Source organism: Drosophila busckii, chromosome 3R, assembly GCF_011750605.1.
Source record: "Drosophila busckii strain San Diego stock center, stock number 13000-0081.31 chromosome 3R, ASM1175060v1, whole genome shotgun sequence".
Classification (NCBI taxonomy): Eukaryota; Metazoa; Arthropoda; class Insecta; order Diptera; family Drosophilidae; genus Drosophila; species Drosophila busckii.
Genome location: NC_046607.1, coordinates 13329376 through 13354714, shown reverse-complemented (window position 1 = coordinate 13354714; position 25339 = coordinate 13329376). Strand labels below are relative to the sequence as shown.

The 25339-nt window shown below is 36.7% G+C and overlaps 1 long non-coding RNA gene across 1 annotated transcript; it reads right to left on the bottom strand.

Annotated features, from left to right (window-relative positions):
• Nucleotides 1–36: 36 nt before the first annotated feature.
• LOC108603385 lies at nt 37–24988 on the bottom strand. The gene is made up of 3 exons (XR_001915301.2): nt 24519–24988; nt 17433–17778; nt 37–677 (listed from the first exon to the last, which is right to left on the bottom strand). It is a non-coding gene; the product is annotated as an uncharacterized LOC108603385 (long non-coding RNA).
• Nucleotides 24989–25339: the final 351 nt, after the last annotated feature.

Below are 25339 nucleotides of genomic sequence, written 5' to 3'. Positions count from 1 at the left end.
ATGTTTAAGCAATCGCGTTGCTGTCGCTGCTGCTGCTTCATGTTGTTGTTGCAATAGCAATTGCCTGCTGCACTTGTTGCTGTTGTTGTTGTTGTTGATTTTTGGTTATTGTCATTTGTACTATTACTATTGCAGCTGCAACTGCTGCTGCTACTACTATTTGTATGTTTACTACTACTATTTTGACAGCAACATGCATTCGCAACGCCAGCAACATGGAATGTTGCGCTGGAACTGCTGCAACATGTTGCTGGCAACACTTGACGGCAAAGCAAACAAATGTTGCCAGACGCGCAGCCGCTTGTTGTTGTTGTTGCTGTTGCTAATACCTCGCTGCAGTCGTTTGCTGCATTGGCTGTTGTTGTTGTTGTCTCAGTGTCTCTTTGTTTTTTGGTTAAAAAACACAAGTAAGTCAAAAATGAATTCGTTATGAATCCATTTGAAACGAACCAATATGAATCCATTTTGAGCATGTTCTGTTGTTGTTTTTTTTTTGTTAAATATATAAAGTACTTTTAGTATTGTTGTATACGCTTGGATTGCGGGCAATAGCCCACTAAGTAATCATTGCAGATTGACTTCTCGCTCTCGCTCTCTCTCATTCACTCTTCGCTCTGCTCTGTTGTGTTTCAGTTGGAATGATTTTTGTTGCTATTGTTGCTTCGGCTGGTCGTAAACTGTAATGAGAGTCACAAGCAAAATGCAAATGTTAGTGTTGTTATATTTAGTTCTTTAGCTGTATGTGTGTGTGTGTGTGTGTGTGCACAGCAACAGGTAATAACAATAATTTTATGCGAAAAAGGGCGCCAAGTGTTTTGTTCGGCACACGTGTCGTTGACAAGCGTCAACGCTGACGCTGCATTAACGCTTTAGGGTGTATAAGCAAATCACAAATTGACTAAAGTGTATTTTATTAAAAAAACATATTAAAAGTTAGCTGCTCCCCCTCTCACTCCTACCCCTTTTATATTCCCGCAGTTGTGCGCACGTTGTTTTAATACACTTGCTAATAAGCATTAAAAATAAACACTCTAAATAGCCTAACTAGCTAAGCTTTAATTATATTAATGCATTTGTTGTTTTTTTTTTATGCCACTGCCTTTTTTTTACTATTGCATGACGTTCAATGCCGCAAATGACGACAGCGACGCCGGCAGCAAAGCTCAATGGTTGTAAAAGCGTAGTAAATACACACACACACAGTCACACACACACACATACAGTCATACAATTGCATGTAAGCAAGTGAATAGTGTGCGTGGCGAATTTACAACTACATACGTTGTAATTCATCAACTTGCCGCTGACACACGCACACACACACACACACACACACACACACAGGGTGTTGCCGGTTTTTGGGGCGTTAGAGGAAGCAGCAGCAGCAGCAAAAAAAAACAACAATAACTAAAAGAATATGCGACTGCGTCGTCAGCGTTCTGAGCTTCGCTGCTGAGCGTAAAACGTGGCAACAAAGCAGAGCAAAAGCCGAAAAGCTGCTGCTGCTGAGCAAGAGAACTAAGAACGACACAACAACAAAATAAAAACACACAGCATATGATTGTGGTTGTTGTTGACTCTAGTAGTAGTAAAAATGCTGCTGCGTAGTTAAAACGTACTCAGTACCACACACACATAAACATATACATAAATACAAGATATTGAAAAACATAGATACATACATACATATGTTAGTATGTGTATGACCACAGGCAAATAGCAAAATTAACAATAACAACAACAAGACAAAACCTACGCGCAGCACTCTCTCTCTCTCTCTCTCTATCTCTTACGCTCTTTATCTCTTGCTGCTGCTCTTAACTAATACTCTGAGTTGCTTGTTTTTATTATGCTGTATTATTATTCCTTGTTGTTGTTTTTGTTATTGTTGTTTTTATTGCGCAGTTACAAAGAAAATATTACACTAATGAACCCTGGCACCGGCTGTAAATAAGTACATAAACCCTAGGCCAAGGTAAATAAATAAAACATGTGTAGTTAACGCTGAAACAATTAAATGGCTGCTGCCTAGTATTAAATAACTAAAACTCATGCTAACGATAATAACTAAATGAATTGAAATATGCCTATGCATGTGTGTGTGTGTGTGTGTGCTAAACACTCAATATCTTGACACCTGAGGCGCGCGGCGCTCTCTTGAACTCGCTCTAAGCAGCAGCCGCTCTTTAGCGCGCGCGCTCTTTCGTTTCATAGCTAGTTGCTCTCAAATTGTACGCTAGCTATGGAGAGCGCCGGCAGTGCATGTCAAACTGTATAACAACATTGTTGCTGCTCTGGCTGGGGCACCTGACCCAATTTCACGAATTTCTGTTATTATTACAATTATTGTTATTGCGTTTTTCTTCGGCTGTCAGGTGCTCAACACACACACACATTGTATGCATGTATATATGCGTGTGTGTGTGTGTGTGAGTGCAAGCCTATTTACTTTTAGTGAAGCTTATCAGGCGCACATGGAAAATTAACAGACAGCGTTGTTGCTTTATTTTTATTTGTTTTATTGTTTAATTTTTTTGCCCTAGGCGCCAACGGGCACGCGCTCTCGTAAAAGAAATTAAATAATAAAAAGAAAATAAAAGTTGCAATGGAAACGCTGGGTTTTAGTTTTTTTCATACCCTAGCAAATTGACAGTTTGCTGATAATAAACAGGGCATGCTCTAGTTCAAACCAACTGTCGTCGAATCGCTGTTATTTACGAGTTTGTAATATAACGGTTAAAGTAGAGTTTATATATGTATGTATGTATGTCTGTTAAAAAAAACTTATCAATAAACATTCGCTACGCACGCGCCGCCTGCTGTTGCAACTTTGACGCCAATGACGGCGCCACGCTTATTGAATCAAGCTCTCTCTACGCTGCTGCTACAAAGTGCAATTAAACTAAAAACAATAGCAAAGTACACACACACACACATACAAATATTTATAAAGAATAAATAATAATAGTAACAGCGCTAGAGCTAGGCCAACAACACTCATTTTAACGCCAAGCCATTGACGCAGGCAATAACGGCAAATGGTAACAACAACAACAACAACAACAACAATAAATTCCACTGTGGCAACAACATTCCAATCCAAGACAAAGTTGCCAGACCAGTTAAAGAGCTAAGAGCCAGGCCAGTGACAACAAAATATAAAAGAAACCAAAGCTTAGCAATGCATTAAATATTTTCAATGCTCCAAATGCGTCACAGCGGAAGTTTTTGTTATTGTTCAATTTACTTTACTGCACACAAATTGGTATAAAATATAATTAAGAAACTAAGAAGCAAAGCAAAAAGCTTTTGCCAATAAATAATAAATATATTTATATATAAATTCTGCTTAAATATAATAAATACACAACTAATATCTATAGCATATAATATATAAGACTGTATAGCCGAAAATGCTTTTCATGCTGCTGGCGGCTTTGGACGCAGTTATCACTCGACGGCATGGACAGACGGACGAACGGACGGACGGACACAGTTAATGCTGTTATTGCTATTGTGGAATGCGATGTGACTTGTATGCGCACTTCCATTTAACAAATACGAGTGTGTGTGACTGAGTACATAAACAAAAGCAAACATACACATACATACATACATACATATGTATATATATATGTATTGGTAGCCCACAGCGCGTGCAACTGATAAACAAGCTACAAAGTATAACAGTCCGTGCGTTCGTCCGTCCGCAGGGAAATAAAGTGCGTAACCAGCGACTGACTTTGATCATGATCTCATTCTCAATAGTTTTTAAAATATTTAAACATTTCTTGATTTAAATTTAAAGTTCGAGCACTATTAATTAGTATAGATCGTAGGGTCGCTTCTTTCCTATCACACAGTTTACAGTTAATACTGTTTACGTTACGACGTCTTTATTCCAAGTTTGCTGATAACATGTGGAATATGTGGAAGTTCTCTGGTTTTCCAATTAGAATTTATGTAGCGCTGCTTAAATGTTTCAAATAAAATAACAACATTCTTCTTCTATGTACATATATGTGGCATTGAGTCAGAGTCAGAGTCGTAAGCTATGGAGACGAGACGAGACCGTCGTCATAGGCTTGGAATTTCCGATTCTCTTTTACATTCTCTTGTACACATATGTTTTGGTATGCGGCAACCTGTTTAGTTTCTCGGATCACGTATACAGAGTTAATTTCTTTTAGATCGCACTGGCATTTCATAATGATTGCCTCTTTTCTTTAGCTTTGGTTTATTTATTTTTTTTTTTTTTTTGCAGGTGTCTCTTGTAATAGTTTTTTTGGGTTTTTCAGTTGGTCGGGGGCGATTGTCATGGGTGCGCGCTTTGGCTTTGGCTACGTTTTATGATATCAATAAAAATTAAGTTCGAAACGGTTTTTCCATATAAATTCTGTTTTCTTTTTCGTGTTTTATAGGCTTAATGTTGTTTTAACGGTTTTCATGCTGAACAAACGCGCCTAATGAAACTAACTGTTAAGTTGTGCGGTCAAACATCAATCAAAACAAAATTGTTACAATTTTTGCATATAACTTGAAACTTTCAATTCTCACTTATGATTGGGCCAGCAGCAGTTATTTTGATATTTTTGATAACACGCACTTTCCGCATAGTTTCTATAGTTAGACGTCTAGTTGCGTTATCTCTTTATAGTATACGTGTATATAATTTCTAAAAACCACTTATCATGCGCATTGATTTGAAATTTCCAGAAATTTTTGCTATGCATAACACACAACGACAAGTTGGAATTTTTGTTATAGCAAAAAAAAAAAACCCCAGGTAGGAAATATTGTAATTAGCCAAAACATAACTTACTGTTTAGCATTTCTAATTGCTTTCAATTTCATGCATTAATACCAAGCATATTGTAATGTCAACTTCGATAGCTGCTCGACTTAGTCAAGGGTAATATATAGAGTCGAAAAACATACAATAGCAGTATTTATCTTATGAGACATCAGCTAGGTTAAGTCAAGTCAAGTCAAAACTATAACAAACATATACATATGTATGTCTTACTCATACATATGCATATTTATGTATAGATTAATACAAGTTTTTCGTTTCACCTGTCTATTTTACTGTAATGACATGGCAAATTCATTCAGAGCGAGATCCGTTTGGAATGTTTGGCGTTCATTAACTGATCTTAAATATATATTCATATATATTGATTCTTAATTAATAGAGTTTGAAGAACTTCCAAACTTAATGCTATTGCTTCATGTCTTTGCTATTTCCTGTTATTGAAAGTTGACTGCATTCCTACATATGACGATTGTTTTTTTTTTTTTGAGACCCTGTATATAATAAGTGCTAAACGGTATTTCAATTTTAATTGAGCAAGAGCAGTTTGAACCTTTGGCGTAATAAACAGGATTTTTAGCACATTTTTTAAAAAATTCTTAAATAGTGTTTTTGATTTTTTTTTAAATTTAATTTTAAGCTCTGTCAATTATTACATTTTTATAACATATTTTTTTTACAGGGTCTTAAACTATCAGCTGCGTCCGACTGTAATTTCCGCATATTTATTTCAACAACAAGTTAACCCCTTTTAGCAACGTTTTATTGATATAAATTCTTGGAAGCGGCGAAAGCGCCTAAAAATAAACAACAAAATGTAATGAAGCAAAAAGGAAACATAAAGATGTTCACTGTTATCAAAAAAAAAAAAAGCAACTATCATAGTTAGCAAGCATTTATTTTGAACTATATAATGAATAGTTGTATATATACATTTGGCACCACTGTGACAATCTTGTAGCGAATAAAACTTTGTTTTGAATCAACGCTTAGCGCTGAATATATATTTTTAATAAATTTTGTTGCTTTGATAAACAGTTGAGTCAAAAAACACAAGCATGACAAACAATTTAAAAAGCTCGAAAATTTCCAATTAGTCAATGAAATGGGCCACAAGTGGACTGGGGGGAAATGGAAATGGAACAGGAACGCAATGCGACGATCCAAACAAAGTACTGTGGGCTGTCTTGAGCGCTCTCACTAGCGCGCGCGCTCTCCACTCTCTTTCTTTTCTCCAACGTGTGTGTGTGTGTGTGAATGCAACGTCAAAGTTGCTGTTGTTGTATGTGTGTGTAAAAGCAAAATGAATGAAATTTTTAGCGCGTATTTTGAATGACATTTTCAAGTATTTGTGGTATGCATGTGTGTGCACGCGCATAGCTAAGTGTTTGTGTATGTGTGTGTATGTTTGGAATGTAAGTGTGTAAACAATAATTGTCAGAAGTGACAGCAGCAGCAACAACGCCTGCAATAACTTTTATTATACAAATGTACATAGAACAAATAACATACATATAGACATGCCTGCATATATATACATACATATATTTGATATATGTATTTGTTTATAAGAGCATGTTGTGGGGCACTGATTTTGATAAGGCCACGTTGAGGCCTCTCAGGGCAGCAGCAGCAGCTTTACTTTATTTGTTTATTATTTATGATTAATTTTAGTGTGTTGCGCCATACGTATAAAACGACTGTGAGTGCGAGCGAGTCGGCTATATAGCCTAAATTAAACGCTTATTTGTATGCAATTGCACAACACGTCCCACATATGTACGTGTGTGTGTTTGTGTTTTTATTTGATTTGTATTTTTTCAAAATTTATCAATGAATTTGTAACACATACAAGCGCACATTGTGTACGTGTGTGTGTGTGTGTCTGTAGAGTAAATTGTAGTTATTCGGCTTCATTCACAGCTCCTCCGCCCCCCGCTCATTCACGGCTCGCTCCTAATTTCAAAACACCCTACTCAAACTTTTATTGACTTACGACATGCGTTAGATTTAGCTTCAGCTACATACAAATATATTCTTTATCGCAAATAAATGTGTTTATAGTACTTGATAAACGCTTTATTATCACTTCTCTTTGCCTCGCTCTCTCTCTCTCTGTATCTCTGTCTCTATGTTACGTTTATTCTCCATATGCAATACTTTCCCATGTCGTCATTTTTGTGAATGAAAAGTTCGTGCATACAATTTGTTTTTCGTAACTATCTATTAGCTGTAAATAAACAACAATTTTCTATTGATACAGCTATTGACATTTGTTAATTTCAATGGAATTCAAAACATTTGCTTATCAGCAGCCACTGCAGCTTGTATAGATTTATGTATTTATAGTCTATCTCTCTCATGCGCTCTCTCTCTCTCTCTCTCTCTCGCGCGCATTGCGTCTTGTGGCTTGTCAAATTTGACATTTGCTGTTGAACCGTTCATAAAACAGGCGCCAGACAGATTGGTTTTGGGATTGCGTTTCGGGGTCTCTCTCGCGAGTCTATTGCAGGGGGTGGGTGGGCTGGTTGGTTGTTCTCTTGGGAGCCCACACAATGTGTATACATGTCGAATGTTGCTTCATTTGTTTTCTTGTTATGATTTATTAAACATTAATTTGCCTTAATGAATTAATTTGATTTGATTTCCAGACAGCGTAACGAATATTCGAATATTTCAAACTCCATGGCCGCCAGTCAGTCAAACAGAGCGCCAGCCAAAAGTTTTCATACAAAATGCGAATATTACACCCCATTACACACACACACACACACACACACACATATGTATATAACCTATGTATGTATAAGTGGCATTTGAACGGCGCCAAGCTGCTGCACAACGCAATTGTCAAAGCCAAAGCTATTGAATTGTATTTGCACACAGGTGTAGAGAGAGAGAGGGGCGGGGGGCGTTTAGCTATACTACGAATTATGCACAAAGGCAAACCAAGAACAATAACAAAAGCGCCAGCTAAAAGTGCAACAACAAGTAAAGTAAATACTAAATATGTACTTATATGTATGCAAGTTTGTATTTATAAACAAGCGCGCAATAAAAAATGGCTACAACCAACTATTCAATACACTTTGACTAAAGATACTTAACAAACAATACTTAGCTATGAATAAATAGCACTTACTAATATTTAATTGCGGTTTTGCTAATTCTTGCAATAAATTTTTGATTAAAACACTTAAAAATAAAGCTAGCAGCTCTGTCAAAATTATTTAATCGATCTGTGTGAAATTTAGAGCTTGAGTAGAAAGTGCCAGCAATGTTATGGAATAGAAGAATAACCAATATTAATCTCTATAGCTCTGAGATCTTATTGTTCATACAGACAGTTAGAATATTATTATCACTTTTATAACTTGGTAGCTGTTTTTTCATCATTAATCAATAGCCAACTTTATGTGTTCAAAGATACCCTCTTTCATTTCATATTAAACGCATCATCAAAGTGTGTAAAGTGATTTGTCCTCTATTTACATCAAAGTAGAGATTGTGTGGCTAACTTAAAACGCTTCAACAACAATTGTTGCATATTTACATTTGTGCTTTATCTAACGAGAGAGTGCACCACTGTAAAACAATAACAGTAAGCAGCACCGTGGGCGCCACACAACAAAACACAACAGAACGAGCATAAAATAAAACGCAATAAATTTTTACAAAACAGCGGAAGAATACGTGCATACATCTATGTATGTATACGTTTGTATAGTATTTATGTGTTTACAACAATAATAACAACAACAACAGCAGCAGCAGCAGCAGCGGCGTCGCCGTCGCCGTCACTGTGGTAAAGTTAAAATAGTTGTTAAGCTATTAAGTTCCGCTTAAATTGTTTTTATATTTGCCTTGTACCCGCTTTTAATGCTACACACAAGCAAACATGTATAGTATATAAGTATGTATAAATGCATACATACATATGTACATATGTACAGCAGCAGCAGCAGCAACTGCTAAATAAAAACAACAACTACAAAAGCAAAGTGCGAGGCACAAAAGAACCTAATCAAGAGCCAAAACGCCGCAAATAAAGCAATAAACAAGACACAATATTGTCTCACCTCTTACCCCCGCTTCGCACACCACCACACTCTCCACACACACACACCCCACCGCAACCGTATCCGTATCCACCACAGCCCGCGACTGTCCTCTGTCAGCGCAGGCAAAGACAAAACGAAATAAGAGCAGCTTTCAAAGCTGCTGCTGCTGCCTGTGTCTGTGTCTCTGGCCAAAGTCACAGTCGCAGCTAAATATATACATACAACAGTGTTGCGCAGCAAATAAGCTACATTTTTAATTAAAACATGCTAGCCACTATTTACAACTTACAACTTTACAATAACAAGCATAGCAATAACACTAATTTGTACAAAATTTTATATATTTCATGCAAATTACAAATATTTATTATTAGCACATGCTTGTATTTTAATGTGAAAATTTTATAAGCTAGCTTTAGCTTGAAATAAGCTAATCTGACAACACTGATAGGCATGCTTTCATCTCTGTCTCAGTTCCAGTCTGAGGCGCACACACACATGCACAGAGAGACAAACAAGAGCACAATGGACAAGGCAGACAGACAGACGCAAGTTGAATGAACACGACAAAGCAACAACAAAAACAAGAGCTACGAAGGGTGCGCCCGCGTCCTAGAGCTGAGCTAAGAGCAAGAGCAAGAGCGAGAGAGAGTGTGCGTGTGTGTGTGTGCGAGATCAGTAACTAAACTGCAAATTAAAACATAACGAACTTGAATTTATCTAATGCACTTAAACTTATTTGTTTATTTTTTGTATTGTAATGTTCATGCACATAATACTATTACATAAACTAGAGAAAGAGAGAGAGAGAGAGAGAGCGCGCGCGAGAGCAATAAATTGCACACAGTTTAGTATAAAAGCCACGCGCTCTCAGCTTCAGTCAAATCTCTGTGGAAGCTGTGGAATTTTATTTTTGCTTTGGACACTCTTAAGGGGAAAAACACAAAGCACACACACACACTCAAACAACAAAGAATGACGCTTTAAACTTAATAACAAATAAAAGCAAAAGTATGTACATAATGGTGTAATAAAAATAGTTACACTGAAGTTTGCATTAAACTAAGTTTATAATTAAAATGTTAATATAAACAAATTATGTAATGCTAAAGCTTGACTTAAACTTAGTTTACTAGCTCTGTTTGTATTAATTAAACAATTAATTGTATTTTAAATTAAGCACTACTCTATTTTTATATATATGTAGATTCTTTTTTATTTGTTATTATTATTATTGACATCTCTATGCTGTTATTGTTTATTAATTTGATGAGCTTGTTTTTCTTTTAGCAACTGTCTAAGCCCCACACAAATAAATTATAAACCTGCAAATCAAATAAACAAATGCCAGACAACAATAACAAGACGTAATACTAGTTACAGCTAAACACACACACATCGATATATGCATGTAAAATGTATAAATAGTGTAAAGCAGACCAACAAGAATAAAATTAGATGTAAAATGAGCACGCGCTCAACAAAAAATAAAAACAAAATAAAAATCAAATGGCAAAAGCAGCAACAACACAATTTTTTATAGCATTGTTTTTATTTGTATTTTCGTGTTGTTAATAAAAAGCTCAAATATGCCTATATGTATTTATTAATAATTTATTAGCAACCCCTTTAGCTTTATAGGCTCTAAATTTAAGCTGCTACCCCCTTTAGCCTATAGCTAAGCTATGTTAAATTTTTTTTTTGTTTTTTAATTTATGCGTTTTATTTTTATTCCTCTGTGTTGTTTACATTTGGGATTTTACTTATGTAGATTTATTTTTGCCTTGCAACTTAAGCGTACAGACTTTTAAATTTAGACGGCGATCATCTAATGGCCTCGCCAACTATCTCTCTCGCTTTCTACTGTCGCTGTCTCGCTCACACACACACTCTCAGTCTCTGCCAGCGACACCCAACTGTCTCGCCAATAAGGTATTCTTGACTTTGTTGTTGTTGTTGCTGCTCTTCTTCTTCTTCTTGTGGCGGCTCTTCATGTGACATAAAATGTGTGATCGATGTAAATCTTGCGCCTCAGCTGTCGCCGCCGCCAACAGCAGCGACACCTCTTGATGACTCTGATCTCTCTATGTGTGTGTGTGTGTGTGTGTTGAGTCTGCTGATTTTCTTGTTTTATTTTTATAACAGACTAAAACAAGAATACAGATGTTCATACCACTAATTGTCTATTTTGCAGCTGAAGCTGCAGATCGCAATTGGGTGAACAAAGAGGGGGGAGCTGCATACGCTGCTCGGCAGTTAATCAATCAATAATGCAGTTAATGCAAAGCTTTAAAATAAAATATGCATTCAAGTTTTCAATTTGTAACATTTCCAAGTCTTAGACTGTATTTTAACTAAACATTAAAAATATGCTAGGCTAACATTTTATAGCTTTGAAAATTTTTAAGACATACAAATTTCTAAAATAAAAAAATACATAGCTGAAGCTTAAGAAAGCCAAATTGCGTCTAGCTTGAAAATCAGAAATTGATTTAGCCAAAAATAATAAAAGCTGCAGATCTTCAGTTGCTAAAACAAAAAATTGCAATTTTTAAAAGATATACAAATTTAAAAAAATATTTAACTTAAGCTTAAGTGAAGCCAAATTTTCACAATTGCGCTTAGCTTGAAAATCAAATAATTGGATTTAATACAAAATAATAACTGGGGCCTCTTTGAGGCAAAACTTCAGTTACTAAAACAACAAATTACAATTTTTAAAATGCATTTTTCAACTAAGTATGGAAATTCTTTAAATATTATACATATTTGCCATTAAAACAGCAACTTTCAAAACTCAAATCTTTTTCCAGTTATGATTTCTACCTACCGATATAAAATAAATCTATGCAAATACACTAAATATTAATTAAAATCAACAAAAATGAAAATAGAATAATGCCATGCAGACTTTTGTCTTTTAAATTGAAATATAAACATTCTTTTGGGCTACATCATTAAAAATAGTAACGCCTAATTACAAGCGAGACAATCACGCCCCATGTGAGAAAGCTGTAGAAAGAGAAAGAGAGAGAGAGCGCAAGAGAGTGAGAAAAAGAACATGTCATGGAACTGCAGCAGCAGTCGCTGCTTAATTTGATTTTTGTGCTGCAGCTCACGATCAATTTCGTTCTAATGATAGTAATTAAAAACATTTTCTTGTTCATGCAACAGCAACAGCAGCAAATGCTGAGGGGGAAATTCTAGCTGTTGCCTGCGTTGGGGAGGGGGGAGCATAGACAGTGGGGTTGGCGTCAGACAGGGCTGCTGGGGCGTAACAGTTAGCCGCCCACTCACGCGCCGGCTAAAAGCGAAAATTTAGCGCTCGGCTGCATACTACAAATAACAACAAAAACAAAAGCAACAAATGGAAATGCCAGTGAGCAAAAGTGAAGCGTATAAACGTATGAGATACGCTGTAGAAAATAGAGTGAGCACAAATAATAAGCATACGCCAGGTTGGCTTAGCTGCAAATTTATCTTAAAAGTGAGCATTAAGTTTAGCAATAGAGAATTCGAAAATAGAGCGACGACAATAATAAGCATACGCCTGGTTGGCTTAGTTGAAATTCATTATAAATCTGAGCATAAAGTTTAGCAAACTCGCAAGGCAATGAATTTGCTAGAGTATGAAAAAAAAAACAAGCAGAATGTGAAACGTTGACGTCGACGTCGACGTCGACATTGCTTGCCAGACAGGCGGATAGACAGCTGCATGTGCGAGCTGAGCCAAGTGAAGGGGGGCGGGGGCGGGGGCGCAGTGGCAACGCGCAGAGATGGCAACAGCACTTTGTGCTCGTCATCAAAAGCACATGAGTGCCTTGCAACCACCCACTCATACTCTCTCGCTCTTGTTCTCTCTCTCTCTCACTCTTTCGCTTCACAGTAGCTGCCGTTTCGTCTACAACGTTGTCGTCATCTGTGCCGTGCATTTCAATTTGTATCTGTATCTGTATCTGTAGCTGCATCTGCATGCTGTGCAGTTATATTTGTATAACATGAAATATTTTTCATTTTGGTTATGGTCCATTTGGGGCACGTTTGCTGTTAAAACTGTTTTTGCTATTTATGGTCATTAGTTGATGATACAGAAACACACACAGACACATACACAAAGAACGAAAAGTTGGCAATAAAGCTTTAAAGTTTAGTTAAGCGTATTGTCTTTTATTTTTATGCAATAATTAAATGTAAATATTTTTATTATAAGATTCAAATTTTATCAAAATTCAAAAAAGTTTAAAAAATCATTAACACTAGTTTTTAATATTAAGCCAACAATTTTTATTTTTTTGCTGTCTAGTTAAATCTTTTATATGCTTCATTATTTTTATCAGCAGTGACTTAAAAACTTAATCAAAATTCATTTATAAGCATTGCAAAAATTTAAAAAAAAAATCAGTCCATAAACATTAACACTGTAGTTTTTATTATTAAGCTTAACCCAACAAATTATATTTTTTGCTGTCTATTTAAATCTTTTATATTACAAATGTTTAATTATTTTTAACAGCAGTGACTAAAATTTCATTTCTAAGCATTGCAGAAATGTTTAATAAAATTAGTTCATAAACATTAACACTATTAATTTTTATTACTAAGCTTAACCCAACAATTTATTTTTTTGCTGTCTATTTAAATCTTTTGTTTGGTGGCTGCATTAACTACAACTAAATTTAAAGTAATGACAAACAGCTGGCAACATTAAAAATTAAAACAAACATTTCCGCATTCTTTGGCGCATGCGCAGCCGCCGCTGAAGAGTTAAGTGGTAAAGAGGGAGGGGCGGGGGGCGAACCTCGACCCACACTCGTGGCGCCCATTAAAACGTCATAGCACGCGGTGTGGCTCATAAAAAAAAGAATCAACAGCGTTGGTGATGACAATGCAGCTGCCTGAACTACACTGTCTACCAATTGTGTGCTGCCTTGGCAGCTATAATAGTTTTTTAATTGCTCATAAAAAATAAAGTTGACAAATCTGCATACAAGGCAATGTTGCTCTGTCTGTCTGTCTGTCCGTCCGTCTGTCGATTGTTGATTTCAGCGATTTGCTGAGCTCATTAATCATTTCAAATGACGTGAGATGCTAAATAAAAGAGTCAAGTAAAACCGTTAAGCGTATGCAACAAGAGCACAACAACAACAATGCTTAAGATATGCGCATTTTGTAGCTACTATATGTAGCTATATATTTGTACGATGTGTCTACAGCTACATTTTGTATATACTCGCAATCGAGTCGACGTTGCGTAGCTTTAAGAGCGAGTGCTTTGATATTGACATTGACCATGTGGCGAATGCATAAAAAATACATTTTTGTTAAAAGTTTATACATTAAACATTTACATACGCACACAGCAAAGCACAGCACAGAGTTTGTCAGAGAGGTTTGAAAGTAAAAAAACATATATATGCATATATATAAAAAATAGGCTACATAGCAACATTACAAAATGTAAAGTGTCCAATTAAGAATTGCGTAACATTTAAAAACGTTTTTGACGCAGATTTTGGTAGCCAATATAAGCTAGATTGAGTAAAAAATAAGCTAGAATAAGCTAGATTCCAAAATTGTGCCAAAACGCATGTGAAGCGCTAAAGAGAGTATTGGAAATTTAAATTCATGTGTAAAAATAAAGTTCAAATTTGATTGAATTATGCAGTAAATTTAACGTATAGTGAGCAAAATTAAAATAAGCTAGATTTCAAGCTATTTAACTTGCGAAAAAAGCTAGATCCAGCTTATAATAAGCTAATGCGGCAACGCTGCTCAGTACGCTACATAAAAATATAGCGAAAGTCAGAAAACAGACTCCAGCTAGTCTATAGTTTATATATATATTCTTAAATGTGCGTATTATAAATTTTTGCATTTTTATTTATAATTTTTGTGTTTAGTTTAAACCACTTAAGGGGTGAGACCTAATTAGAAAGCCTAAAAATGGGTACAAAGTTTTTTATTTCGTGATAAATTTAAGATGTTCACGTTTTGCTTAATATACCGAAATATTGGAAATTCGAAAATGAAACTTTTTGTGGGCATTCTTAAATTTTTAGGCAACAATATAAAGCAAAAAAAATTCGATTTTTTCAAATTTCTAAGACAATTGTGCGTCTTTTCGTAGACTACACTTTTTCAAACTGTTTAAATTTATTATAATAATAAACACTTAATTATTATCTTAGTTTATCAAGTTTCTGCAATGCTGCTTCTACTTCTTGGACACTTAGCATGCCAATCGAACGATCTTGTTTTAGACGCTAACTAACAATTTGTGCAGTTAACAATTAAAGCGTTTAGCTGAGCAACAGTTAGCTTAAATACATATACTAGCTAGTTAGTCGACACATGCGCATAATGACAGACACTGTTGTTTATAGTTGTTGCTTTTTTTTTTCAATGCCGGGGCAGTGTCATGTGCATAAAAGTTAAGATCGGAATGTTGTTTATTGCATTTCTCAGCTATTGAACGAACAACAACAAGCAGCTTGTGCATAATGATTGCAGCTATTTTCTATGTGTGTGTGTGTTGGCTTGGCATTTGGAAAGCTAGTTGCTGTTGTTGTTGCTGCTTTTTTTATAGCCCACACGAACTATGTTAAAGCTTTGAGTCATTGTGCCCATTTCAAGATTTGATACTGCAAATCTCTTTTTTTATTCTGCCTCTTGCATCCGGGCAGACGTTGCTGCTGCAGTCGCAGTCAAGTGGCATGCATTATGCCTGCCCCAGGCATGATTAATAGTCTGACAATGTGACAATAAAATCTGTAAAGCGCTAACTTTATTTAACATTGCGGGCATTTTGCTAAGCCAAGCGACATAGTTGAGATGCCAAGCTTAACGCTTTAGTGAGTATATTTAGCAACAATAGCATTTAAACAGCTGCTTGTGATTTAATAAGTTTTAGCTATGTAAGAATTAAATCAAACATTTGATTAATAAATTTTTAGAGCTTTAACAGCTTACCTAGATTAGACTTTTCAAACTTATATCGTTATAAATATGAAAATAGTTTACGCTAACTGCTTGTAAACTTTAAAATTCTCTTTTTTCTTGTATATTGTTCAACTTTTAATTGGCTTTGACTTGTTGAGCTGCAGCTTAAAGTAAATTTATGTTGCTTGTTGCTCATTGATTTTAAAATCACACCCACAAGCATTTGGGAGCAACAACACGTGTGTGCTGTCTGTCAAAGCCCCCACCCCCAGCCCCCTCTTTGCTGCTTGTCTCGTGTTGCTTGAGTTGGCCAGTGGGGCGTTGTTGTTGTTGTTGCAAGTGTTGTCGTCGTCGCAGACGCGCGCATTTTGTCAGTTGCTCAATTAGACGCACTTCCGCTTTGCTGTGCTGCTGCTGCTAAGCCCCCGCAGCCCCCGCTAGCTACTGCATAATGTGTTGGGCATGTTTCCCATATTTATTTCCGTTTTGTGCGTGTGATTGATGGCGAACTGCTGTTCCGCTCGCAGTTTGAGACTTTTATATTCTATTAATGTTGCGCATAGTTCTGCTTACACACATATGTGTGCATGTGTATGTGTGTGTGTGATGATGTAAGCAGCTCAATGTAAACGATTAACACAAATTCATAATAATAAAAATAATAAAGCGCAAGACTGCGGGTTGTCTATTGATATATTTTTTGTATTTCGTGGAGAGGGGGACACTCTGGGGTTATGAATGATTAATTATGGCGTCAAGCACACACATACACACACACACACACACACAACTAACTTTAAGAGCATATGCTGTAAGCAAAATAACAAAAACAACTGTTATGCTCTCACTCTTAGGCTGCACTTCGAGTGACTTACACACATGCATATGTATGTATATGTGTCTGTCTGTGTGTGTCTGCACTTACGCTGTCTGCAGCGCCGCTCTCAATGCTGTCTCAGCAGTCAAGAATGTAAAAATGGAAGCCCTTGGCTTACTCTGCCTCTCACTCTCTTTTGCTCTCTTTCTACTATTGCTGCTTGCTCTATCTGTCTGCGGATGCTGTGTAAATGCGAAAAGCACGTTTTAAGTTATGTGAACGGCGTGTGAATGAGTCGCGTCGTGTCAAGTTAGCCTAACAAACTGTTTAGGCTGCTTCTTCTACTTGTGGGCGCTAAGCAAAACAAACAAGTTTTTTTTTTATATTACAAAACTGTATTGCAGTTATCAATTATGCAAAGAATTTACAGTTGCTATAGCGTATTTCCGTTTATGCCACACAGACGTCTCAAGTGTGCGTTCGAAAGAAGCAGAAAAAAAAAATACCACAACGCTGAGTGTTGAACAACTAGTTCACAGCGCCCCCTTGCCACGCCCTGTCCCAAGCTCTGAGCGCTCTGGAGTGTCGCACTGGAAACTTTTGTCGCCATCACTGCCTGCCAAGTTATTATTGTAGCTGCGACATTATTTAGCAGTTGCCCATATATTTTTTTACGGCATTTATTACGATAAAAAAGAAAACTGGGCCATGCGGAAATGCCACAAAATACAATTTTAAAATATTGCTGAGCATCTTGCTTAAATTGCTGCAAACTTTATAAATAGTTACATACTTAACTTACCTATAGGACGTTGTTTTTTTGTAGTAGTTGTTGTTGTTTTTATTGTTGAGGCAGTATCCAGTTCATAGCATAAGTCTTGACTTGTTTTGTTTTATAAAATTGTAAAACACGCACAAATGTAAAGGATATAGAAAAGTTGTTTCTTTTTCTTTTTTATGTGATCAATTATTATCACTAACTCTATTTTATTTCGTCACTTTTTCGCTTTATATTTTGACTAGTTTTGTGATGTAATTTAACCTTTTTGGGTTTTAGGTTATCATTTTCGTTAAACTTTCGCTTAGTTGTTGGCTCTTGCCTTGTCACATTTAATTTAACACTTTAGATTGGCTTTCAATTGGCAGAACTGTAAAGATAGAAAAAATAATTACATTTAATAAATAAGTTAAATTAAGTTCAAGTAATAATAAAGCTAAGCGTAGCTGCTCTTAGTTCAATTGCAGCAGCTTAAACTTTAACAGCTGCTAACTTAACATTAACTAGTGCTGTTAAACTGGCAGCCAGCACATTTTTCAGTCTAGTGCGGCTTCCTTTTTTGCTTAAATTTGCCTTCAACATATAAACAATTGGCAAACATGCATTAACTTATTAGCAGCCTATGCACTTATTATTCTAATCACTTTCACTATTAATAATTAACAGCAAATGTAGTCAATTAACCCATTGTGCATGTTAGACAGCCTTGTTTTTGTTTTTAATTGGCCCAGACGCAAACGTAGACACAGAACCAGACGTATTCTATATACATATAGCCAGTTGTTGTTGTTGCTTTTGTTGTTGTTATGGCTGCATTGCAAATATTTTTAAATACCAGTTTTATTTTGCTTCGTTTGTTGAACAATTTATTTTCGGTCAAAGACAACAAATAAACACAAGTCTCAGTCTCAGGCCACAGACACAGACATAACACAAAAGGCACATGACAGACAGCCAGCCAGCCAGACAGACAGGCGCATCGAACTGGGAGGCGCGCCGCTTGCGTCGCTAATATTAAAAAAAAAAAAAAAAAAAAAAAATGTGCTTGCTTGCAGCGAAAACTTTACACATGCAGACAGAGACAGACAAGCGCAAAAATAATCCGAATAATCAAAACAAAAGAACACGTTTATACGCGGCTTGCTGCAATTTTTGTTGTTGTTGTTGTTGTTTTTTTTTATTACCAAACAATCATGATTTTTGCTAAATAAACCATTTAAACCGACACGAGTTGACAACAATAAAATGTGAACTGCATAAACGTAATAATAAATAAGATGCCGCAAAAAAAAAGTCCACGAGACAAAACAAAAATAAGAGCAATAACAACAGCAGCAACTGCGGCGTCGACGGGCAGCAAGCAACCCTCGAGATGACGTTGACCCCGAAAAATGACGCGAAGCGTAATGTGTGAAACAACAGCAAGACAGGCAGGCAGGCAGGCAGGCAAGCCGGCAGCAGCAGAAATGAGTATGAAAACAAAGTGAAATCTAATAACAAAACGCAGTCAGTGAGAGCGGGATGCATGCACTGAGAGAGAGCGCGCACACAAACACAAACACACACACTCACTGAAAGAGAGAGAGCAACGTTGTTGTTGCTGAAGAGAGCATTAAGTCGTGTCGCAGCCGGCGGCATCTCTGTTAAGGATAGACATATTAAAACGCAATGCGTATAAAAACAAGCAAACGCAAAAAGGACGATAGCAAGAGTAAAAAAAAAAAAAAAAAGAAATAACGAAAACAAAAACTTTTGCAGCAAAGCCGCCAGAGCGAGCAAGCGAACGCCTACGCGCGCTCACAGAGAGCGAAAGAGAGAGCAAGAGCGTAAGATTGAAGCGCATGTGCGAGATAACAGCAGCAAAAGCATGTAAGCGTGTGTGTGTGTGTATATTTCTGAATTTGTGATAAGGGCGGAAACTACGCACGCAACAATAACATGGAACAAAAAACAAAAACAACAAAAATAAAAGCCAGCGCCAACCAGTTGTAAAATGAAACAACAACACATACACACACGTGTGTGTATATATGTTTACATGTGTGTGTAGATAATAAAATTGTTCACATGAAAGCCGCCAAAAACAAAAAAAAAAAGACAACAAAATATAAATGTGCAGAAACCGGCGCCGGTTAACTGCAAAAAGCGCAGCGCTTATGAATGAAGACCAGAGGCACACACACAGGCAGAGGCAAATGCAAGTAAGAGCGAGAGTGCGAGCTACAGCAAGAGAGCGCGCGCAAAATGGTGTCGTTGGCCTCGCTTCTCTATGCCTGTGTGTGTGTGTGTGTGTATGTGTTGTCTGGGGCGCTGCTGCGCTGTAAAAATGTGGTACAGTGACTACCAAAAAATACTAGCGAGAGACATTAGTAGTAAGTGCAGTAGTAGTTGTAATAGTAGTAGTCGTAGTAGTAGTAGTAGTAGTAGTAATAGTAGTTGTAAAAAGGCCTAAAAGCGTCTGCTAGACAGAGATGGTGTGAGTCTGATGGATGCACTATATCAATCTGATGCTGATGATTGGTGGTTGCAATAAAAAAAAAGCGTACAAATGCCGTTGTAAAATGTCCGTCTGTCTGCAATAGTAGTAGGTAGTATATATTTTTTTAAGTGCCGGCGCCAGCTTTTAGTCTAGTTTTTTTTTTGGGGTGCGCAGAAAAATGTAGCAGACCATTGCAAATTGTTTAAGAGCAACAGTAGACGTTAGTGGGTTGGGTTTGCTTTGAGAGTTGTGGGGTAGGGTGCGGTGTATGCTGTGTGGACATCAAAGGGCGCCGCCTAATTAAAAAACCATTAAAACGAGTTAAGGCCAACCGCAGCACGCTAATCAAAACATAAATTTTGCAAGCACACACACACACACATGGACAAATGGACAGACAGACAGTGCAAAGAAATGAGAAAATACGTGAGTGGATCGAGCGAGCGCAACAAAAACAAGGCGAAAATTAATTACCTCACGAAACGAAACGGACAACAACAACAACAAACTGCAGCAGCAATCGCTCGCTCGTTCGGTTTGTCAACAAACAGCATGGAATTGTTGCTAAAAATAAACTTTTGTGTGCAACAATGTTGCCAAAGACAAACAAAAGGCAAAGCGCAACAACACTGACACACACACACATACACACGCTCACTTGGACCACTGTTGGAGCAAGAGAGCTGCTGCTGCTGCTGCTGCTGCTGTCGTTGTCGTCTCTCCTTTTCCCGCTCCCATCAACAGTTTGTGACCACATTTCATTGTTTTTGGTGTAAGCACAGCAAATCCATAATACATGCATATGTTCGTATATCTGTGTGTGTGTGTGTGTGATGAGCAATGAGCGCATACGTTAAAGACATTTGGATAATGTACTAAAGTTATGAGAGCAGAGTTGAAATAAAAGCTTACGCGTTTATTTTATTTCTAGATAAATCAATGAACTTGAAAGGTTTTCAGTTTTCAAATCAAACAAAAATAAAACTGTCTGCTGTCTGGCTCGTTAAACTGAACTAAATTATAAAACTTTAGGTTCAATATATTTGTTGATTTTGATTCCGGTTTGAGCCGGTTCGGTTAGAAAACAAAAACAAAACAAAAACCAGCCTTGTAGCCCTGATTTAAATGAATGTTTTTGATAAAAATTACGTTAGCTGAAAGGCACACACACACACACACACAGATGTAGGCAAGGCAATTTGGCTTTTCCATTTGACTGAAGATGTCAATAACAAAGGCAAGAATAGCTAATGGTGACAGGCGTTGAGGTTTAAATTAATACATGCTTAGTAAGAAGAACTAAATGCAAAGAAATTCATAAGTTGCAAAATTAACTAACTGCGTTATTTTAAACTAAATAAACAGCTATACAATGTATCAGCGCGGCTATGCTATATACATATATGTATGTATATTCAATATATTTATGTACACAAGCGCGTTTGGGTTTATCTGTTAATGTTTATAAAATGCCTATAAATAGCAGCAAACGCAAGCGCCAGCGTTAAAAAGACGCCCACCTAACAGCAGCAGCAGCGTCAGCAGCAGCAGCAGCAGTGACGGCAGCAGGGGTCGCCGCTTTAAGCGCCAGACGCACACCTAAGCAACTAAAATACTTGACCGACTTCAGTGCAGAGCGAAAGACAATGGGAAATGCAATAATGTGTAGTTGCAAGCACGTGTGTTGTTTATTGCACAAACAAACACACACACACATACGAGCACACGCACGCATACATGGCTGGCTGACTGACTGTAAATACTTATACATACATATAAACATGCGTATGCGTGTGATGATTATTATTTGTATTTTTTTATGAGCAATGTTAAGCGAACGTCAATACAAAACAGAATCTTATAAAACAAGAAAAACAAATAACTGTGCAAAGAGGAATTGCCGAAAATTCAGACGCACACACACACACGCACGCACATACTCTTATACATAAATATAAGCAAAGCAAAAAAGACAGCGGCGGCAGCAGTGCGAAAGAGAGCGAGAGGCACCCACACACCACAACAACAAGAACAACAACAACCAGTGTTGCCAGATGTTGAGCCACCAAATAAGCTAAATTCGGAGTACACTACTTAATCGCGTTTAGAAAATAAATACACGATCATATAAAGAAATTTCAATATACTTTTGCTACTAAAATATTTAATTAAACTTATGAATACATTTTTTGTTAAAATATGCTTTAAATATGTTATAAGCCATTTGCTATCATTTTCAAATAGCCTGAAATAAGCTAATCTGCCAACACTGACAGCAGCAAAAAAAAAACAGAGCATATCAGTATAAGATAGCAAGGCAGCAAAAGCAAAACATTTATGTATATATAAATTGTTGTTGTTGTTGCTGTTGTTATTATTATGATTATTATTGTTGCTGCTTTTGCGTATGCAAAATATACAAAACAACAACAACAAATTTTATGTGACAAGATAGATTGACTGTATTTTGAAAACAATATTTACTTGACTTTCTGTGTGTGTGTGTGTGTGTGTTATTTTCAAATGATTCATGCGAATCACACGCTTCGAATCTGCCGCAATAGCTTTATCAACAACAGAGTCTAAGGTCCAACCAAGTAAGTAACAATACACATTAACACACAACAATTACAACAATTACACGTACACATAGCACTGCTGCCTACGCATAAACATCAAACTTAATCACAATTTAAAAACTTGCTAAAGAGCGTAGAGCAAGAGCGCGGTTCTGCATGTGTGTGTGTGTAAATACGAGCAATTGCTTTGCTGACGACAGTAGATGGCGTTAATACAAAATGCCCCAAAGAGTCTTGTGATCGACATTGGCTGCTTCTTCTTGCTAAACTAAAACCAATTTATTTCATTTTATTTGAATTTAACTATAGCAATTTGTTCTAGAATATTTCTATGCTAGGCAGCAGCACATTATGTAATAATCATACTACACATTGCCAGTTAAAACAAGGGGCGTGTGATCGTTGGTGTCACTGCCTATGACGTCATTGTGCGTTATCAGCCTAAGCATATGATTTGCTATATTTTTACTGCTTGAGAAAACCTTTTGACCTGAAATTCGCTTAGAACAAAAACTCGCACTCCAAGCTAACAAATTGCGTAATTGATACCATATTTGGTCTGAAAAAAAAAGAAATGAAAATAAAGCAAACCACACACGCACGCATACACGCGTAACGTTAGCAGAGATGCGTGTGTGTGAGTTCGTGTGGAGCGTATGGAACGTCTAAGTTCAAGGCCAAGCAGCAAAAATAAAACAATAACAACAAAAGGTCAACAGCAGCAATGCAAAAACTGCAAAGACCAATAACAGCAACAACAACGACAGCGGCGAAAAAAAAATGTGCTTTTTGACGTGCACACAGCGAAAAAGGTCAATGACACCTGACAGTTGTCCCGCTCAACCAAAAACTAACACCAATAAGCGCAAACACACACACACTCACACAAACTTTTATTCATCAGCTCATTACGTTTCGCCTGCTGCTTGTGCTTCGCTCTTTACGCTCTTCTTGCCTTGAGTTTGGACATTTAACATTGCTCTTGTTATTGTAGTTGTTGTACTTGAGTCTTTAGGCGCTGCTAATTAGTGTGGCCAAAAATTATGCGCCAAAAATTCCAATAAGTTGCCACCACTTTGTGCATGTGTGTGTGTGTGTGTATGCGTGTGCGTGTGCAACGTACGTCATCAAAAATAGCGATCGTCTGACGTTGACGTCGACTGCGACGTCGCCGTCGCATAAACAATTTCCGGTTTTTTTTGCCTTTAATACAACAAAAGTTGGCCGGTCCCTTGTTGTTTTTCAACAAATTCATTGTTGTTGTTATTGCGGGGACTTATTTTCGTCACACACACACATTGGCAAATTCGTTTTAAAAATAAATAAGTTACACTAAAAGCAGCAAAACGCACACACACACTCACGCATACAAACATCGGCCCCATACGCATACAAAACATTTAAGCAACATTCCTTTCAAAAATATATCATGATTAAATACAACGGTATTTTTATAGCATTTCTAAAGAAAACTTTGGCGAAACAGAAACAAAAAAAAAAAATAAAGCAAAAAATGTTTTATTTATCAACGCACGCATTAGTGCACTTTCCACTTACAAGCTTATACGCCCTGCTTGCCACGCCTACAAAACGGGCTACTCTCAACTATTTAAGTAAACATTAAAAAAATATATAAATGTATTAAAGGTATTTTTGTAAAGCAAAATAGACCCGTAAACAGCTATAGCAAAAAACCAACGAGCACTCGCTCGTCAGAGCGCGCATTGCGGATAGAGAGCGAGAGAGAGATTACGTTAAATCATAACAAACGCGCAGCAAGAGAAAACACAAGACAAACGAGAGAGTCAGGCGGACGAGCGAGAGAGAGAAAATGCCGCAACAACGTTTTTGTTTTGCGCTGCTCATTCACAAAACGAGACAACAACGACGACGACGACGAATACGAAGGCAGAAGCAAAAGATATGATAGATATGGAACAACAACAATGCGTCGCATAAATTTCTGCTGCGTAGTAATTTTTTTGTCTATGCTATGTACATATGTATGTGTGTGTATGTGTTTTGTTTATGCATATGTATGCGGATATTTACCTTTTTTGCATTCTTGTTAACCATTTTCATTTGTTTATGCTGTACTTTGCACCATACACACGCACGTATGTACGCAACACACACACACACACACATACAGCAACAACAACAGCAGCAGCACTACTCACAAATACACACCCGCATGCACATAGAACATTTCTCTTTGTGAGTGTGTGTGTGTGTATGTTGTTTGTTTGTATGTAGAACGAGGCCCACTTTTTGTATATTTTTATTTTGGTATCGATTTCAAAATAAAACGACGCACTTTCCTAGACGCAGGCGTAATTCAATTTATATTTTTTATTCTTTCTTTCCTTCTTTCTTATGGTTTATTTGCTTGCTTTCTTTTTGCGCCGCAACTTCACAACATTCATTCGCCGCCGCTCACTTTGTGTATACAAATTTGATTTTCATTTGTTTTGCCGCTTCTTGTGAATATTATTTTGCACCTAGCGCATACATTTACACACAGACACACACATTCACTCGCCGCCACACTTGTATATATACATGTGCACATATATACATACATACATATGCACTTATTTGCGTATGTGTAAACACATAACCACGCACTTGTAATTTCTTGGAATTTAACACTCACTTGACTATTTATGTGTTGTTGTCTCTTTAATTATCTTCACTTATGATTTTCTTGCCATTTACATTTATACACACATATATGTATATGCAATTTGTTAAGCAATTTATTTCGCGAACAAAATGCCGGTAATTTTAACACTACGCTTGATAGTAAAATTGTTTTGGTATCTCTTGCTATTCAGCGTTTTCAATAAATAAAAATAAACGCGCACACGATC